This window comes from Humulus lupulus, chromosome 1 (assembly GCF_963169125.1).
Source record: "Humulus lupulus chromosome 1, drHumLupu1.1, whole genome shotgun sequence".
NCBI classification, from domain to species: domain Eukaryota; kingdom Viridiplantae; phylum Streptophyta; class Magnoliopsida; order Rosales; family Cannabaceae; genus Humulus; species Humulus lupulus.
In genome coordinates this window covers 263,709,229-263,727,964 of record NC_084793.1, presented here as the reverse complement: position 1 = coordinate 263,727,964, position 18,736 = coordinate 263,709,229, and the positions used below count along the sequence as shown (strand labels likewise).

The following is an 18,736-nucleotide window of genomic DNA, read 5'->3' as shown; positions in this document are numbered from 1 at the left end:
AATACCCGCGACCCCACTGTTGGAGTGCTCGGACCTAACTAGGAAGGACCTTACCAGATTGAAGAAGTCCTTCACCCAGGCACCTACAAACTTGCACGCTTAAACGGAGATCTCGTTCCGCGTTATTGGAATGGAGAACACCTGCGCAAGTATTATCAATGAACAACCCTTCTTAAAGGACTGGCTTGTTTAAATTTCTCTTTTTAATTTTTACAAGTTTTGCAAAGAGGGTTAGCCACGTTGTATGGCTAACTGCTCGTATATGTAAGATTCTATTTCAGAATCACTCGTAAAGACATGTTTAGTCCATTTTTAATACGAGATTATAAGGGACTGTGCTCAGCCAGTCATTCTTGCCAACCTTTGTGAATTTATATTTACAAGTATTTGTTCATTACATGTGTTGTTTTGCTGTATTACAAGTACCAATTTTACTACGAACAGGAATGTTCGAGCAGGTTGTGGTCAAGGCAAGTGACCAAGGACCTAAAGCTCCTCGATCACTTGGGGGGCACATAAGGCACATCGATAGCAAAGCATACTCTCAAGGTATGTAAACACATGAACAAAATAAGTGAAAGCATGCTACAGTACTTAGAGTATTTTTCAAAATTTATGTTTTGTTAAATCATGCCAAAGTACTATGCTAAGTCCGGTCATACGGACAAATGTTATAATAAATAATTATAGCACCAAGAGTTAAGCTTTTACACCGCAAGCATCGCAGCTTGGATGTAATTGGTCAAATAAAAAGATTTACTGCCCATGCAGCAAAATTTAAAAAGAAACTATTGTCTTTACATCACGACCCTTGGGTCGTATATCCAAAAAGAAGAAAAAACAAATGAGAAATATTCAAGAGGCATTCGAGGCTGGAGGATCCTGGGCAGCATCCTGGTTAGTCACGTCCTCAACAGCATCTTCTTCTTCCAAACCAGTGACGCTTGGAGTGGCAGGGGTCGCGACTCTTGCCTCCTCTTCGGCCAGTTGGGCAGCACATCGGGCCAGCTCCGCAGTTCTGACTTCCTCTGAAAGGTAGCTAAAGTCAGCACCCTGATTGTGTTTCCAGAAATTGTAGAAACATCGGAGTGTTGTCCTCTTGTACTTTTCCAGATTCTTGGAGTTGTCAAGCTCCAACTGCTTCACTTTGCCCTCAAGGGAGAGAATAGCCTTATCCTTGGTCTTGAGTACCTCCCCCAGATGCTTGATTTTGCGGAGATGGGTTTTGTTGAACTCCCGGTACTCTTGCCTCAACTTGACCGCTGCTTCCTTCGCAGCTTCAGCCTCGGACAGCTTAGTCATCGTTGCATCCCTCTCTCGGATCACTGCCTCCAACTCCTTAGCATGCTTAGCCTCAGCAGCCGAAAGCTCCTCGGCCGCCTTCACCTGAAACCTCTCGATGGCTTTTGCCTCGGCCTGCTCGAGGTAAGCCTGGGCTCGGGTACGGGCAGTAATGGCAGAAAGTAAGGCCTGTGCACAAAGAAATAGGAGTTAGAACTTATCACGAGGACTAAAAAACTAAAGACTCGAAGAATAAAGAAACACTTACGCTGGAGATTTCGTTCAAAGCCCTGTTCATGATCTGGTCGACTGGCAGCTCTTCAGCTTGAACCATTGCGGCCCTAACACGCTCGCCTTTACCAATGCGATCGAGGCGGTCCCTGGCAGATCGAATGGCACGGCTCATGAGTCTGGCCCCATGAGCCTCTTCACGAGAAAGCTGCTCCCTGGCAGGCGCAGCTGGAGGATTCGGCCGAACGGGAGTAGTTTGCTGTTCAGAAGGAGCTGGAGGAGGAGTAGGAGTTCGCCCAGTTGGCGCAAGAATTTGCCCAGTAGGCGTGCCCTGAGGAGGATCTTCTGATCGACCCTTCTTGGCTGGAGGGCCTCGACTGGATTCACCAGTTCTCTTCTTAGGCTTCCGTTGGAGTTGAGGAACTTTCTCTTCCTCCTCGGCCTGGTACATGTCAAAAATGTTGGGGGTTGACATATCTGCATGAAGATAAACATAGCAAGTTTATAAAAAGGAGGCAGGTAAAAGTAAGTTAGACAATTGAAAGGAGGTAACAAAGTAAATACCCGAGCTACAACTACTGGTCGCTACACTATTGACTCTATTAGTCATATACTCATTATCTGGCATGAAGAAGTCTGACCCTAAGTTTGGAGCATATGTAAAGTTACCATCCCCGTCAAACAAGTGACAGGGAATCGGCAAACCATTTAAAAGCGAAATAACTTTACCACTATCATCGGAAGATTCTCCCAAGTCAACAATAGGCTCTTTGGCCTTTTCTTTCCCCTTGCCTTGGGGAGTAGAAGGCCTTTCTGCGGAAGGGCTACCCGTGGGTTCCCTGATCGTAACTCCTGTTGGCCTCCTCCTAGGAGGAGGCACAGGAGGTTGCTGCTCGGGAACCCCCTCGGCAGTGGCTTCGTCCACCACAGACCCTCTATTTTCATGGCGAGGAGCCAGGAGGCCAGACGACCTCAAGTTCTTTTCGAGTGTCAGGGTCTTGACACATTTTGCTGCATCAGACATCCTGGCCAGAGTGTTAGACCTCAACACCATGTCTGGTGTTGGGGCCGGACGTAACCAAGGGCCTGAAAAACAGATTAAGTTTGAGAAAAAATGAAAGGAAACACTCTATGTTAAAGTATCGACCAGACGAAGACAAGTTTATACCTCCTCTCGCGAAGGCCAAGTTGTTACTGGTTATGTTCGGAGTAAAGAAGTACTCCCTGTTGTAGTGCCCCACGTTTGATATATGGGTAGTACCACTCAAGAACGTCCGGCCGGTCTCCTGGTGGCAGAAGTGGAAAAAGCCCGTCCCGTTGTGCTGTGGGTTGGACTTGAGGTCAAAAAGATAGTTGACCTCGTGGGGTGAAGGTTCTGGCCATTTGTTAAGTTTGTACAGGACATAGAGTGCGGCTAGCATTCTATATCCGTTTGGAGTTATTTGGAAGGGAGCGACGCCGAAATAATTGGCCACCCCCACAAAGAAGGGATGAAGAGGGAGATAAGCTCCTGCCTCAATGTGATACCGGGACCAGGCGCTGTTCGCCCCTCCTAGATGGTTAGCCCTCTGGTCCGCGGTGGGACGTATAATGGTCACCCCCGTAAGGGGGAATTTCCTGAAGCAGTTAGCAACCATTCGAAGGGTCACTGAACTGGCTGGGGGAGTATACCACTCGACATCAGGTGGATTCCGATGACGAGGACGAGCCCTGGTTCGGATATTAGGGTCAGGAACAAGATTTTCTCGACCGCTGGTCGAGGGAGCCCTAGCCTGCGAATTAGGCTGGGCAGGAGGAGTAGGGGTGCTTTCAAACTCGGACCTTTTCTTGCCAGAAGACTTGGAACGGGCCATTGGAGAGGAAGGATGTGGTCTGGGAGAGGATCGCGAGAAAGGAATCTCGTGGACACGTACAACTGGTTGTTCTTCCCCCTCGAGCAGCTGGGCAAGAAGGTTGTCGTCGATGGGTCTTTCACCTCCCCACAAATCTGGCATTAAGGTCTGCAAACAGAAGAATGGGGAGGTGAGGAAATAGAACTCTAAAAAGCTTTTTAGAATAACGCTGGTCGAGTATAAAAGTTAGGCTTTTATACAACAACATTCTATCAAAAAGCTAGTTTTTCTACACGAACAGTTTGAAAAGCGGATCAAAGGGTGAAAGTAAAAAGTTTTTCTGTGAAAGCTTTTTTCAACTCCCCTTAGGGCGGGAAAAATTTATTTTCCAACTGGCTTAAAAATCGAAATGTTACTTCGGTTTTACGTCCTAAAAAGCATGATCCTGGATTTTAAACTAACTCGTAACTCTACTACGCCCACAAAACATTTTGTCTACAAGCATTTTAAACCAGAAACAGAAAGACTTAAACAGTATACCACCAGAAGCATGCATCACGAGAAATTAGAAGCATGGGGTTTCGAAAACTTACCAAGAAGAGTGATCGTGAAGGTGGAAGAAAGGTCTTCGGAGATTAAAGAGTCCGCGGTCTGAGTCTTGGAAGTACAGGAAAACGGTCTCCGGAGAAGATTAAAGCTCTGGTTTTTAGGGTTTTCTGCAAAGAAAAATGGCGTGCGTAAAAAGAAAGAAGAGGCTTCGACGGTCTTATATAAGTTTGTCTCTGATATTAAAAAAGTATCATCATTAGTTTTCCTTTTTCAAAGTATGGGGAAACGTGATGGCCGTCGAAATCGTTTCTGGGGAACTGAAAAGACATGATTAGACAGAAGTGGGTTGCTTTTTTCAAGAACACACGAAGGGTTCTGACACGTCAGGAGGGGCTACCGAAGAGTCGTTCGTTCAAAGTTTATTTACTGTTCATAGTAAATAAACTTTGGGGGGCAAATGTTATCCAATAAATTAGCATTGGTGACGTGGCAAATAATCTCTTGACACGTGGCTGATACCTGGAAGCGTCTGCTAGAGTATCGACCAGGAGACACAGTAGAAGCAGGGCAAGCCTGTCTTACCCGTGACCAGTCTGGTTGGTAGTTCCGCATACAAGGCAACATTTATGGGAAGATCTTTATGAATCCCGAATTTATCTCATACAATCTTCTGGATACCCGATTATTTAGGGAATAATATCTGTAACAATCTCTTGTAACCCTCCTTGAGCCTATAAATAAGAAGAGATAGCTCAAGGAAGGGGGGCTTTTCTTTTTACTTTGGAATCATAGGAAGCAATAGTAATTCTCCAAGTAAATCTGTATTGTTCTTGAGAAGAGTGTGAAACTTATTGAACCCTGGTTCTTTGATCACCCTTCTGATTTTATATCAATATTATTCTAAGTGGGACGTAGGTCATTACCAGATACTGGGGCCGAACCACTATAAATTACTGTGTTTTCTTTACTTTTGTCATTGCGTTCTTCTCTATACATTCGTCCATATCAATCACGTTTTGACTCCGTGTCAGTTGGCCAAATCTTGGGTCAACAATTTTTCTTCACTTTTCAAAATTATAATTTCAAAGCATTTAGTGTAAATCAATCTAATGAAATAACAAATAAATCAATGAACATTATTTATAAGGCAAAACATAATATTTTTGTTCTAAGCATGGATGTGTACAATTTAATGACACATCTTACACAAAGAATATTATGTTTATGCACTAATGAAGAACAAAGTGTAAATATGTTCTAACAATCTAAAATACAAGATATTTAAGATGAAAGAAATATATGTAGAAGAAAAATCCATAAACTTTGTTGTATTACAAGGGAAATCAACATACAACATAAATATTACCTAGTTACAAGTTGCTTCATCATGATCTTAATAATCTTATGAAAAAGATTAGAAGCACATAACTAGAGTAGAAATTACAAAATAAATGACATACATACTTGCAAAATGCTCTTGAAAAACCCAAATGGAAGAGAGAATGGTAGAGAGAAAATGGGAGAAAAAGATGGTAACCCAAAACATTAAGCACCCCAAAATGGTCTTCAAAACCCTTATTTATAGCCAAAATGAGATTATTAAAATAATCAATTTAAATTAAGTAAATTGATTAAATTAATAATAATATGGTAAATAGGGGTAAATTGTAGGAGTGATGATGATTTTGGGGTAAAAGTGTGTAGACAAGTAGGTAAAAAGGTGGCATTTTAGACAAGGGGACAATAAGCAAATTTATGGGCTCAAGAGGTGGTGTACGGTACACCAGGCGGCTGGGGCAGTGAGACTTGGGGCTGGAAGCTTGCTAGCGGGCCTGGAGTTCAATGCTTCACGTGGTTGGGCTTGGGCCGAGGGGGTTAGTGGGCTGGTGAAGTGATGAGGCTGATGCTGTGAGATGGCTTGGGCGTTGGTGGAGAGCTGCGCATGGCTGGGCAGCTTGTGTAATGAAGCTGCTGATGGAGTGTGATGCTGAATGTTGGGACAGGTGGCGTGCGTGGCAAGGAGGATGGCAGGTGTTGACTTCGGCTAGGAGAAGGACAGCTGGCGTGAAGGGCACCCACGGCTGAAATGGTGAGGCTGAAATGGTGAGGCTGGGTCCGTACGGCCTGGAGAGATGAAGGCTGCTGGGCTCTAGCGTGGACCTAGCTTGGGCTGGCTATGGCATATTTCAAAAATGCCATTTTCCATCTCTTTTTCAACAAAAATGCCACTCTTTATCTTCATTTTGCTTGCTTTTCAAGAGCAAAAATATACCAAAATCCCTAACAAAAGAAACATAAATTAAATCAAATTCAAATATTTTCAATTATAAAATAAATCATATTAGTTCATTGAAAATATTAATTAAAACTTAATTTAATTGAACATTTAGTTTCACTAAAACAACATTTTTTATACCTCAAACTAAACAACATTAATTCAAATAATTAACTACAATATTTTACAACAAAATAACTATAAAAACACACAAAATTATATAAAATCAAAATAAGACTAATAAATTTAAAATTACTTAAAAACTTAATAAGTTAATTAAAAATTCAAGAACTAAGCAACAATTAGCATATAAAATATGGTAAAATAACTCTAATTTGTAGAGTTATCATAGTGATCCCCAACACTCTTCCTTTTGGTTGTGTGAGTGAGAGTTTCTTGGTTTTTGTTTTTGTTCTTGTTCTTACTTTTTATTCTATTGCTTATCTCACATTATTCTTGTTCTATTTACTTGTATCTTTGTTTAGAGTTGTAATTTTTTTTATTTCTTTTGTTTCAAACACTTTTATTTTATTTGAATCATTTTGCTTAAAGTTGTATTTCTCCATTCCATTCTTCTAATTCTTCTATTTTTTATTTGTATTTTCAGTCATAGAGTTGTAGCACTTTTTAATCAATAATTATTTATTTGTAATATTTTGTACATAGTTGTAATTTCTTACAAATTTCCTTTGAGGCAAATTACATTTTCCTAACACTTTCTTCATCCACTTCATGCTTGATGTTGGAAAGACTTACAATACTTTCATTAAATTTGTCAATATTTTCATCTAAAGGCAGAGAAGAATTCATTCTAAAATCATATAATCTTTCCAAAAGATTAATTTTGCTTGAGATAGATGGCTTCAAGTAGAGTTATTCGAGTTTGTCCCATAATTCTTTTGTTGTGTTCTCAGTTGTCAATTTTCTTCTTACTGTATTTGACAAATACATGATTATTGTGTGATATGACATCTCCTCCATCTCCGCTATCTCTTCAGCTTTCTTTCTTTCTAACAACTTCTCGTCTTCAAGCACTTTAGATACTTTTTGGTGTACTAAGATGCCTTTCAGGCTCTCCCTCCATAATGAAAAATCACCAGTGCCATCAAATTTTTCTAATTCGAATTTGGCCATTGTAGACATTCTTTCTTGAATGTATTCGTGAGCTTTCTTGTTGAATCAATGGTAGGATCTTGACAATCGGTCCTTGATCATACAACCTGACTCTGATTTTGTTGGAAATCCTTACGCTGATTTCCAGAAGCAAGATCCCAAACTCAAAGTTAATAATTAAAGTGATCCATAAAACAATTAACACAAAAACTTAGAAATAAAAAAAACAACAAAATAAAGAACAAATAAGAAAACCCAAGGTGTATACTGGTTCGGCACAAGATCAGAAATATTCTTGAACCTACATCTAATTTAGAAAGCACTATCTCCTTCTTTATTCTGTTGAAGAATCAATGTACAATTACAGTCAAGCAGTGATACAAAACTCTCAATTCTCACTAGTGCTTTCCTCTCAAACACGCAAACCCGAGACCACACTTTCAGAAAGTTGTGTAGCTCTTACAATCCCCAAATCCCAGCTCTTTCCATTCTTCTCACAATCTTAGAAGAGTTCTCTCTCTCTCTCTTGATCTTCAACTTGTTCTGTCATAAGGAAATGAGAGCCTTATTTATAGACTTGAGTTGCTCTTCTTGGTGGCTCAATTTGGTTAGTTTATTATGTTATGATTATTAATGAAAATAACAGAAAATGTTAGTTGGGAAGTGTCTTCTAGTATTCCAAGTGATCCCTTTATTTAGTTGGTCAATCTGTTCCCCTCTTAGTCGTAGTATTCCCAATAACATACTGGAATTAATTATAGAAAATAACACATACTTTAATTATTTTGGGCATTTAGGTTTATCACTAAACCATTATTAATTAAACATGATCAAATCCCACACGGGTTATTAAAACACTCTAACAAGCTGTAATATAATGGAGCTTAAATAAATCTAAGATATCGAGTTTAGCAACTATTAAGGCCTCGACCTAAAGTCTTGTGTCGCCCCACTAATGCTTCAGTATAAAATAACATTAAACTCAGTTCTATACCACCCAAACATTTATGTTAAGTTCAAATACATCAATAAATTATAACCAATATTTTTATTAAATTAAGATCACAATACAATTATAAGTTTTTCCCAAAATTTGCCTTTGTGAGAAAATAAAGATCCCTTACTAAAAAGACATAAAATTTGATTTAAAGATCTTGGAAATAAATTCCAATATAATAAAAAAAATGTTCCTATGATAATTATATAAACAACTAATTATTAACTTCAACAAGTTAAAAAAAAATAGAAACACATTTTGATTCCCGACGTTTTCTTAGAATGCTTGTGGTTTTAGACCCTATTTAGTTTCTCTCCAAAACTCACTATGAGCAACATATTCAAAATTAGGTGCCTAATCATCACTATTTGGTCTATTTTTAAGTCTAAGATAATTATAAAATTATTTAAAAAAATTATAAAAATAGATTGAGTGTCCAAAAACCCTTAAACTGTTAGGATTAATGTACTAAAATCATGTAAAAATATTTTATTGAATTAATTAAAAAGAATAATTTTATTATATATTTGAATATTATAATTATTGTTTGAATTAATTATATGATAATATCAAGAAAATTCCTTATCAATTCATGAGAACATGATCTTGTATTAGTACGAGAGAATTAAGAGAATTAAGATCATATATAATGAATAAAATAGTCAGTAACATATTAAAGTAAGGAATCTTACTGACTATATTAAAGTAAGGAATCTTTAATGAATGGTTACTAGTGCGATTTACTAAGCATACAAGATGCAAGTGATACAGATTCAGATTACTGATATTGATAGACATCTTAGTAATGATGTTGTATGTAATATAAATTATATATGACTAGATTGATAAGAATTAATTATCTTTATAAACTTACTGTTTGACATAAAAATTTGATTCTTATCACAATAGATGGTCATTTGTAGATCAATTTAAATCTTGAGTATTCATGAACTCCTGTTTGTGTTTATTGGGATGTTTTGATTCACTCATTAATGTTTCTTAGTATAATGAGGCTAATGACTTTTGTTTTGGAGATTCAATAACATGAATGGTTGAGAACATGAATTACAATAATGAAATCCATACTTTCCTAACAGATCGAATATTGGTTCCTTTGAGAGTTAATTCTGGAACTAAATAGTTATTGAGCTCAAATCTATAATTTGGTTATAGATTAATTATTCGCTATTGAATTAATGGTACTTAAGGATCAATAGGTAATTAGAAGGGTAAAACAGTAATCTTGACCAGCTCTAATTAACGAACCAATAAATGGAGGACAAAACTACATTTATTCATTATATCAATGGACTACAAGAGAAAACTCTGTAAATATAATTCTATAAATACTTAGAGTGCAATTCCATATTTATAGTGAAGTAATCATGGAATTAATAAATAAGATTATTGGATTAAAGAATTTGATTAATAATCTAGTTTATTGGAACTTCGTATTATAGGTCCATGGTCTCCAGATCACCTCTGTCCTACACTGCCAATGGTAAAGATGTCAAAAAGAAAATTTGTAGAGATGACTTAATTGCAAATGAATTAATTTTCCAGGGCAATGAAATAATTATGTGATAATTATGGGCAATTGATTAATTATAAATCAATTAATTATTTAACTATATAGATTTTATTTTGAAAAACTATAGGTTAAAATAAATATTAATCTTGTTTGGATTAATATATAAAGAGAGATTAATAATTATTTTGTTTAAAATAAGATATTTATTTATTTAAAACTGATATTTTAAGATAAAATTAATTTTAAATTAAATGATATTTATTTTAGGATAAATATATTGTCTTAAATATTAATGAAATAAAAAATGTGAATATTAGGAAAAACTAATGTTGCTCACGCCACTCACTGTACTACACAGTGAGTGGTGCCACACAGAGATATTTTTTATCATTTGGATTTAAATTTCAAATAATTTATTTATTTAATTATTTTTTTTAAATATGATTTGAATTAAATAGGTTATAACTGATTAATTTTATTTTAATAAAAATAAAGATTAATTAAATTAGTTAATTATCTTTATAAACCTACAAAAAATTATTGTTAGAGGCAGACTCTCTCTCAATAACAGAACCGATAGTTTTTCGATAGTTTTTCCTAAACCTAAAAAACTCTCAAGATCTCATATGTTGAGTACATCTAGAAAGTCATAAATCAACCTTTTGAATCCTACGTGCCCACACACGTTTTTGTGTGTTTGATGATTGGTCTAAAAAATCAAGGTGTGAGTCTTGAGAACTTGGATAAGAAAATCGTTGATTTTATACAAAAAGATTCAAGAACACTAGATACTTGATAAGTTACAAGAAGTAATATTATGATTTAATATATATATATATAAATGTGTGTATAATATTTCTTGGTATTAATAATTATTAAAATGGGCACATTCTCTACTGCATATCTCAGATTTGCTCTTTTAATACCAAAATAAACATCATGATTGTTTAAACTATCACAAATTCCAAATTTTACATTCTAAATTAAAATATTATAGGTGCTATTATACTCATTATTTTACTGTGAAACTTTTCTAGTTCAAACGTTATTATGTCAATAGTATCAGTGTAAATTTTCAAACGAAGATGTTTAGTTTTGGGTGTCAAACCATTTTTATAAAAATCATAGGTCAGATCTACAAATCACAACCACATTTTAAAATAGTCATAACTCAATGAATACTAAACCTTTTGGGATGTTTCCAGGGCCTAACATTATCTAGACACCCTAAATAATATATTAGTTAAAGAAAAAATCCTCATAGATAGGGTTTTGGAGGCACTTGACCTGTTGGAAGTCAAGCCCTTGCAACAGCTGGATACTCAGATTTTACACCCATATTCTAAATTTTATATCTATCAATATATATAGCATTTAGCTTTGAAACCATCCGGATCTTAAGTTTACATGTTATTTACATACTTATAAATTTCAAGTCAAAATAAATTGTTTTGCTTGATGAAACTATTTTTCCAATCTCGTTCGTCAGATCAGCCAGCTGCTGAAACAATTTTACCTCTTGAACTTGCAAGAGTCATAACTTAGTCAAAATATGGTACTTTTAAACGTTTTATAGGTATAAAATCATTTACACAAACTAAAAAGTAAGAATTTGTAAATAATACACATAAAACAAACAACTTTTGATGGGTTACTCGTTGGAAGTCCAACCCCCAAATCTGTCAAACCAAGCCTAACAACAAGGAGGACTTTGGATTCCTTTACTACCTATCCACTATCCTACTCAAGCATGCAACATGAATCACAAATAACATCCATAATAACCTTAAAATAGAAAAAACAAAACCAAACACTCAAACCCTCACTAACATATCAAAACTTAGAAACACAAACTAGCCAAGAAAATCACAAACTTTTTACCTCTTTGGTTGTCTATACTTTGGGGATTTTCTCTTCAAGTTTTTGGGCATTCTAACACATTGGTAAGACCTCAAGCACCTCAATAACACACCATAAGTCAGATTATATCTTATACCCTGGAGGAGAAATGAACACTACTCGATATTTTCAAAACACTAGAACACTTACCTCTTGTTTCTAGAAATTTCGGTATGCACCAACTTGGTCTAGGCTTGCATGCTCCTCCTCCACCTTGAACCCTTGCATGCAATAGTTTTTAGTGAGTATAAAACTCAGAAAAAGAAAGAGTGAAGCCATAGTTTCGACCTAGAGGAGAAAGGGAGTAGCAAATATCTATACAAGTAGCATACCTTATTTCTTTTTGTTGAACCCTATTTTAGATCTTCAAGGAAACTTCAATGGAGGTTCTCTCGTTGAGAGAGAAAGAGGGGGAGCCAATAAATGGAGAAGGAGAAGCCTCTGAAAACTGAGTGAAATAAATTTGAAACGAGAGAGAAGAGGTTTGATTGGATCTAGGAAAAGAGAAAGAGAGAGAGAGAGAGTGAAAAAGAGGGGAAAGCCTTTACATGGCTCTTCTTTTTCCCAACTTATTATGGCAGACCTAAATATATTCCCTATCCTTAATTATAATCATTATCAGCCGTTCTCACTCCCAAAACCGACTTCACCCTTTCACCCCTCATCTTTTCTTTATTTCAAACTAACACCCCAACAAAACCTAGAAATCTCACTAAAAACCCCATTAGTTTTTCCTAGGTATTAAACCCATATAGTAAAATAAAGCTTATATAAATTAATTAGAGGGTGACATATTAAAATAAATTTTATGTGTCACTTAATTAATCCATACACTTTATTTGTGGAAATATATTTTTCCCAAATAATTATTTATGTACCCAACAAAAGGGTGACAAGAACATTTTTTCCCTAAATTGCAAAAATAAGGATTCCACTTCTTATAATTTTATTAAATAAAATTCTCTAATAAATTTATGAATATTCCTATACCCAAAATAATCATTTTCCATAATTAATTATCATCAAGAATTTAATGTTTTGAGAATTTTCCCCAATAAGGGATTTTGGGTCGGTTTCGAAACGAGTTTTCATAATTTCAACTAAGATGAATCAATTTCTCATTTTTATTCTAAAATTACTATAAATAAACATTATTAGGAATAAAATAATTCATTAATAATATTTAAAGTTCCTCAAAAGTTTGGTACGTTACAATATGCATAGCAAACAACTTGCTTTATGTGCATATGTCAGTTTTCTTACTTGGATTCCAGCAATAGCGGCAAAATGACCCAAGTGTGATTTCGTTCAAGCATCTTTAACCAAACCTAAACACAACCGATCGAAACTGATTAACACTGTTTCTCCAAATATTTGCATGATGATGTGACATGTGAATAGCATGTAATTGATTATTAATGAAGGATTGGTTGACCGACGACCAGAGTATCAGAAGAAATTGAACTGCTCAATAGATGCAAAGAATATGCTGAGCAACAGGAAAATAAGGTGAATAGAAGCATACGACCAGAGCTACTCGTAGGACCGAGACAAACACTTAAAAACAGTTATAAGTTAGATATTTAAGGGATATTTATTAATTCAAGTGTAATCGATGTAATTTATATTCTTATTTTATTATGCGTGTAGGGCAAGTTAATGACGGCCCATAGGCCCATATGTATATTCGTGAGCCTATAAATAGGATTCATAAGATTCATTTAGGAGACACACACTAATTTGTATTAAGAGAGAAATAGTGATTTTATACATAGTATCTGTATTTATCTTCAAGACTTGTGAAACTCGGTGAACCCCTGTTCGCTGATCGCAGGTACTGGAGTTCTTCTACATTAATAAAACACTAAGTGGATGTAGGTCATTACCAATCCCTGGGGCCGAACCACTATAAAATCTTGGTGTCATATACATCCTTGAATTCAATTCCCTTACTCATATTGTTTTTGTGACTTCGTGTCGTTGACCATATCGAGGGTCAACATTTTGGTGCTTTCATTGAGAGTTGAACCCAAGGATATAAAAAAAAATAATGGATAAGAGCACCAAGAGGATGGGTCAAACTGGACAAACATCAGAGAATGTACCAAATCCACCTCCTCCACCGGGCGTGATAGAGGATGAGCCACAAGTGGAATTGGAAGAGGAGGAGATGGACGCTGGAACCCTGCGAACAACCTTGGGAGTGTTGTAAGATGAGTTAGCCACCCTAAAAGCTAACCAAAAGAACGTAGCTGAAATGATGGTGATGCAACAAAGGGAGTTCGACAGACAGCGTTGAGAATTGAATGAAAGACAGGCGGACATTGATCGTCAACAAAGAGACGCGACTGTGGCTTTAGAGGTGGCCATTCAGTTGGCTCGAGGACTGCCATCTGCACAAAACTCCTAGCTAGACTGTAATGCCCTGGTTAGCCAAGACCGTGACACTGTGTATTTTAAATAGTGCTAGGCTCGCTAAATGAGTCATTTAGCCATAAATGTGTACTAAACGTGATTAATGGTCCAGGGTTAAAAATTTCGATAAAAAGGGGTAGATATTTCATTAAAACGTTAAACTGTACATGGGATCCCATAATAAATGTTTAAGAAATTGTTTACATTTCCAAAAGGGTAATTACAACTCAAAAGTTACAACCTGCCGACCTAAGCGGAAAAAATAGGATTTAAGAAACCTTGGTCGTGGTGGTCAAGCAAACACATATGTACATGTCGCCACCTAAGCTCTCCAACTCATGGCTAGTCCAGCTTTTCTTTCCCCTTACCCGCATCACATAGCACCCATGAGCCAAGGCCCAACAAGAAAACTCAAACATGCTCACAAGCAGTTAATAATATATCATAGAATCATAATAAGCATGCCTAGCAATAATAACCCTACTCATGCGTACATTCTATGAAAATAAGTGACTACAATGTCACACAGAGGCCCACTACCCTAACTATATGACTTATAAGTCATCTCGAGGCCATGCCCTAGGATATGAGACTAATAAGTCACCCCGGGGATCATTGCCCTATCCTCTGTATAACTAGCCTTGAAGCTGGCCCAACATACTTGGTGCTGAATATTCCATGACCATTGGGTCGGACAAGCATATAATGCACTCCTGATTAGGCCTAACCAAAACGACCAACGCTCAGTGTACTATTGTCGTCCTTGACTCATAAGTCATTGCTTTTCGACCAACGCTCAGCGCTATTGTCGTCCTTGACTCATAATTCAATGCTTTTTGACCAGCGTTCAGCATTATTGTCGTCCTTGACTCATAAGTCAATGCTTTTCTCAATTATATAATGCTAACATACATTCATAATATAACAAATATCCAGATATAGAGCATTCAACATGCTTCATCAATCATTCATAGGCATAATCATAATCATGCACATTCACAATCAAGATTATATTCAAAATTCAGGCCAAGCCCTAATCATGTACATCACGTAATGGGTGCAGTTTTCTTACCTCAGGTTCGAGTGGAAAGTAAGATAAGAACTACCCTCAAGCATGATCCTGATCCCGAGCCCCTAGCGATAACCTAGTCAAAACCAAGTATAGAATCCCGTCAATAATGAGTAAACACAGGCTTTTAGACCAAGTCCTAGCCTCTGGGACATTGAATTATACTAAACTCGGTAGTAGGATTGATCCCAAGCCCTATGGTTTGAGTTCCCGCACTCAAAACCTCCATTGGACAAAAACTCCCATTTGCGGCGACACACCCAATTAGGGCAACGACGCCCCACCATTTCAAGTGTGGCTCTCACATCCAGAAAGCCCAGCCCCAAAACACTTAGGACATGGGCTGCGGTGCAGCCTATCAGGCATTGCGGTGCTGCCTAGCTTTAGGAAACCGCCTGACACCTGAGTTCATGAGAGCCGTGGCACCCAAGAACAGGGCCGCGGCACGACCCCGCGAACTCAGCTTTCTCAGTCCAAAATCCTCTAAAAAATCACCCCAAATCCGTGCCAAACTCACCATTAATTCTCACAACATCCCTATAACCTCCTAAGCAACAAAACCCGCGTTTCCGATGGATCAAAAACTCACCAAACCATGAAATCCAATTCAAAATTTAAGAAACTTAAGGAAATGAAAACTCAGAAATTCAAATCTTAAATTACCTCCGATTAAGTTGTTTTCTAGCAAAATCCTCCGGCTATCAAGCTTCTAATCTTCCCTAGAACCGTTATGACTCTTACCTTGCTTGAATTCGAGCCCTAAAACTCGAGTTTCCTTCGAAAACGCTAAAAAGCGTCAAGTGAACAAACGGGAGAGAGAGAATACTGAACGTGTTTTTCTATTTATGACAGGTTACTTAGGGTTAAGTAACCTTAAATAAATCCCAAGGCTCGGGGTACCAAAAACGTCCCCAGGGGTAAAATAGTCAAAATCCCCAGAATTCCCTTTTGGTCTTGCTAACTCCAAATATATCCTCGAATATTCATTCCCATGACCCAATATCTCGGTAATGTACTAAATACCTAAAATGCCCCTTGACTCACCCCGTGTTAAGTATTGGTCCTGTTGTGACTTTTCCGCTAACTTGCTCCCTAGGATTGCCTCGTGCCGAGTAACGCAAATATATCCACATAATAATGTGGTCTCGCACATATATCACATATATGCCAAATATACCAATAACAGGCCAAATTATGAAAATTACCCTTATGATAAGAAACAGGCCCACATGCATATTTAATACCCCTAAACATGTATAATTAGTCATATTATAATATAACTCACATAATCATACAATGATACACATAAAAATAACTTTTTACCAAGTTTGGAAACTAGAATTATAAAAGATAAGAAAGCGAAAAGAAAAGATTTAAAGATAATCACACAAAGGTTTTTTATGTGGTTGGGGCATTAAAGAGCCTTAGTCCACAAGTCTATTGTATTAAGTTTAGAGAGCTTTTACAATGAGGTTTTCTACGAGTTGAGCAGAGTAATTGCACACAAGAGAAAATTTTATGATCCCTTCTATAGTGCACAACTGGTCCTATTTATAGGCAGTTGGGTGCATTGGGTTTTGGCTGGACTAATCTTGGCCCAATAGGGATATAATCATGGTTCACTCGTTAATGGATGCTTAATACAAAGAACTTTTCTAAACAATACACACTAATCAGGGTCCATTGGGCCGACTTGAGCATAGTCACGCTTTACAACTGACAACAATACGTAGTTTCAGACTGGTCTGCGTGGGCTTCCAAGGGGATCTTGGGGACAGGATCTGTCAGAGTAGTGGTGCTACTGTTCTGAATGACGGCTTACATTCGTATGTAACCTCTTCTGCAGGTTAATTGAGGAAACAAAACTCCGTGTTTCTCGAGGTGATGTCAGTGTCGGGGACAGTCTATCATGTCTAACCCGGACGCCTGGTTCGGGTTCATTTACCAACATCCTTGTCCATTTACCAGTACCCTGGTTCTTTTACCAGAACTTGGGTTCATCCGCCATCATCCCGGTCCATTCTTAGACTTGAGTTCGTCACCCTTAATCGCATCCCGGATGATGCATTAGGCTGGGTCCGGGAAGACAAATCGGGCCCACATCATGGTCCCAGTTCCCTCGTGTGGGGGCTCCCAGTGGACAATGCTGGGCTTGTTGGTAATTGGGCCACCAGGACTTATTCCTTCCCTGTCCATTGGGCTCAGTCTGGGCCTTGGATCTCTTTAAAATAGCCCATAGACTCAGTGTGTTGTGCCACGTGTCCGGGGGGAAAACGGGGATAACATTTATCCCCAAAGCCTTTGTCTGTGCTTGCACAGTGGAGGCTTGCTTCATTTTCCCGAATCAAATTCCAATATCCCGGTTTGTTCCCCAGAAGATGGGTCTGTTTCCATGGGGGGCCACTTGGTTAACCTCGCATGAAAAGAGTTTGCGCCAATGTCCCTGATCAAATCCCAACAGCCTCATTTATTTCCGAGAAGGCAGGTTCATTTACTTAAGGGACGTTTGGGCTACCCATGTCCTTTCAAATTCATCATGCTATACGTACGTGTTTCCCCATAATTGGTGCATCTGTATTACTTGTGCCTGACAGATTTATTACTTGTGCCTGACAGATTTGGAGAGAATCTCTTGATTATCATGTTGACAGACAAGTGTTAGCGTGATTTCCGAGGTGTCCCGTTTGTACGAGTGATGCTGATAGGGTAATTGAGTGGGTTATTTAATATTTCTGCACTAATTGGGACCATCGGATGAGGAAATTTCTAAAATTTGCATTTGTAGATTGTTGGATCGAGTGGACGCGGATCGCGAATTGGCAAATCCATGATCCGATACTCGATTGGGCTAATTAAAGCCCCTGCGTAATCCGGGACCGTTAGATGACGGAAGTCATCCTGAACCATTGGATCACGAAGTGTGCTTTTGGCCCTATAAATACCCTAGATTTTCATTTGCAACTTTATGCATTCTAAACAATCAGAGTTAAAATAAAAGAGATCATTTTATGTCCGAGTTTGCCGACTAACTTCTTTGACGGCTGCTCCATCTCCGTCGCCGTTTCTTTCTGACTCATCCTTGTTCTGCACCATCGTCAAACAATTCAGTCTCGGTTCAACTAGGAGATGAGCTTTTGTATCGCCTCCGTCTGTTCAAAGTTGAGATCTTGCCGACCTTATCACCGGAAACACTACAATCTTCAGACCCAGTGCCTTATAGTAAGTTCCCTGGTCTTTTATTTCTATTTCTTTTTTTTTTGTTTTTTTTTTTATAGTATTACCTTCGTGACCATTGGATTATTAGAGCCGAGACCACTGTATAGGTTGGTTTTGAGCACAATAGAGTAGGTCTGTAGAACAGGCAGTCTAGGTCATCCTGGATCTCTTTGGGCGTTCTAGATTGATCTGGGAAAATTGAGAAATTTTTTTTCCTTCCTAGTTCCTGATCAAGATTCTTGGGGTCTCCATTGATCTCGGATCTGGGTCCGGAGGGGGCTTCTCCAAGCAGTTTTAGGAGAACCCCCGTACCTTAACTAATCTTTTT

General features: G+C 37.7%; 1 long non-coding RNA gene across 2 annotated transcripts; it reads right to left on the bottom strand.

Annotated features, from left to right (window-relative positions):
- Positions 1-11,346: 11,346 nt before the first annotated feature.
- Positions 11,347-12,268, bottom strand: LOC133806089 (uncharacterized). Of its 2 annotated transcripts, XR_009879024.1 has the most exons (3): positions 12,041-12,268; positions 11,859-11,929; positions 11,347-11,768 (listed from the first exon to the last, which is right to left on the bottom strand). It is a non-coding gene; the product is annotated as an uncharacterized LOC133806089 (long non-coding RNA). The 2 variants fall into 2 exon arrangements; XR_009879023.1 differs by having other exon boundaries at positions 11,347-11,929.
- Between the last annotated feature and the right edge of the window lie 6,468 nt (positions 12,269-18,736).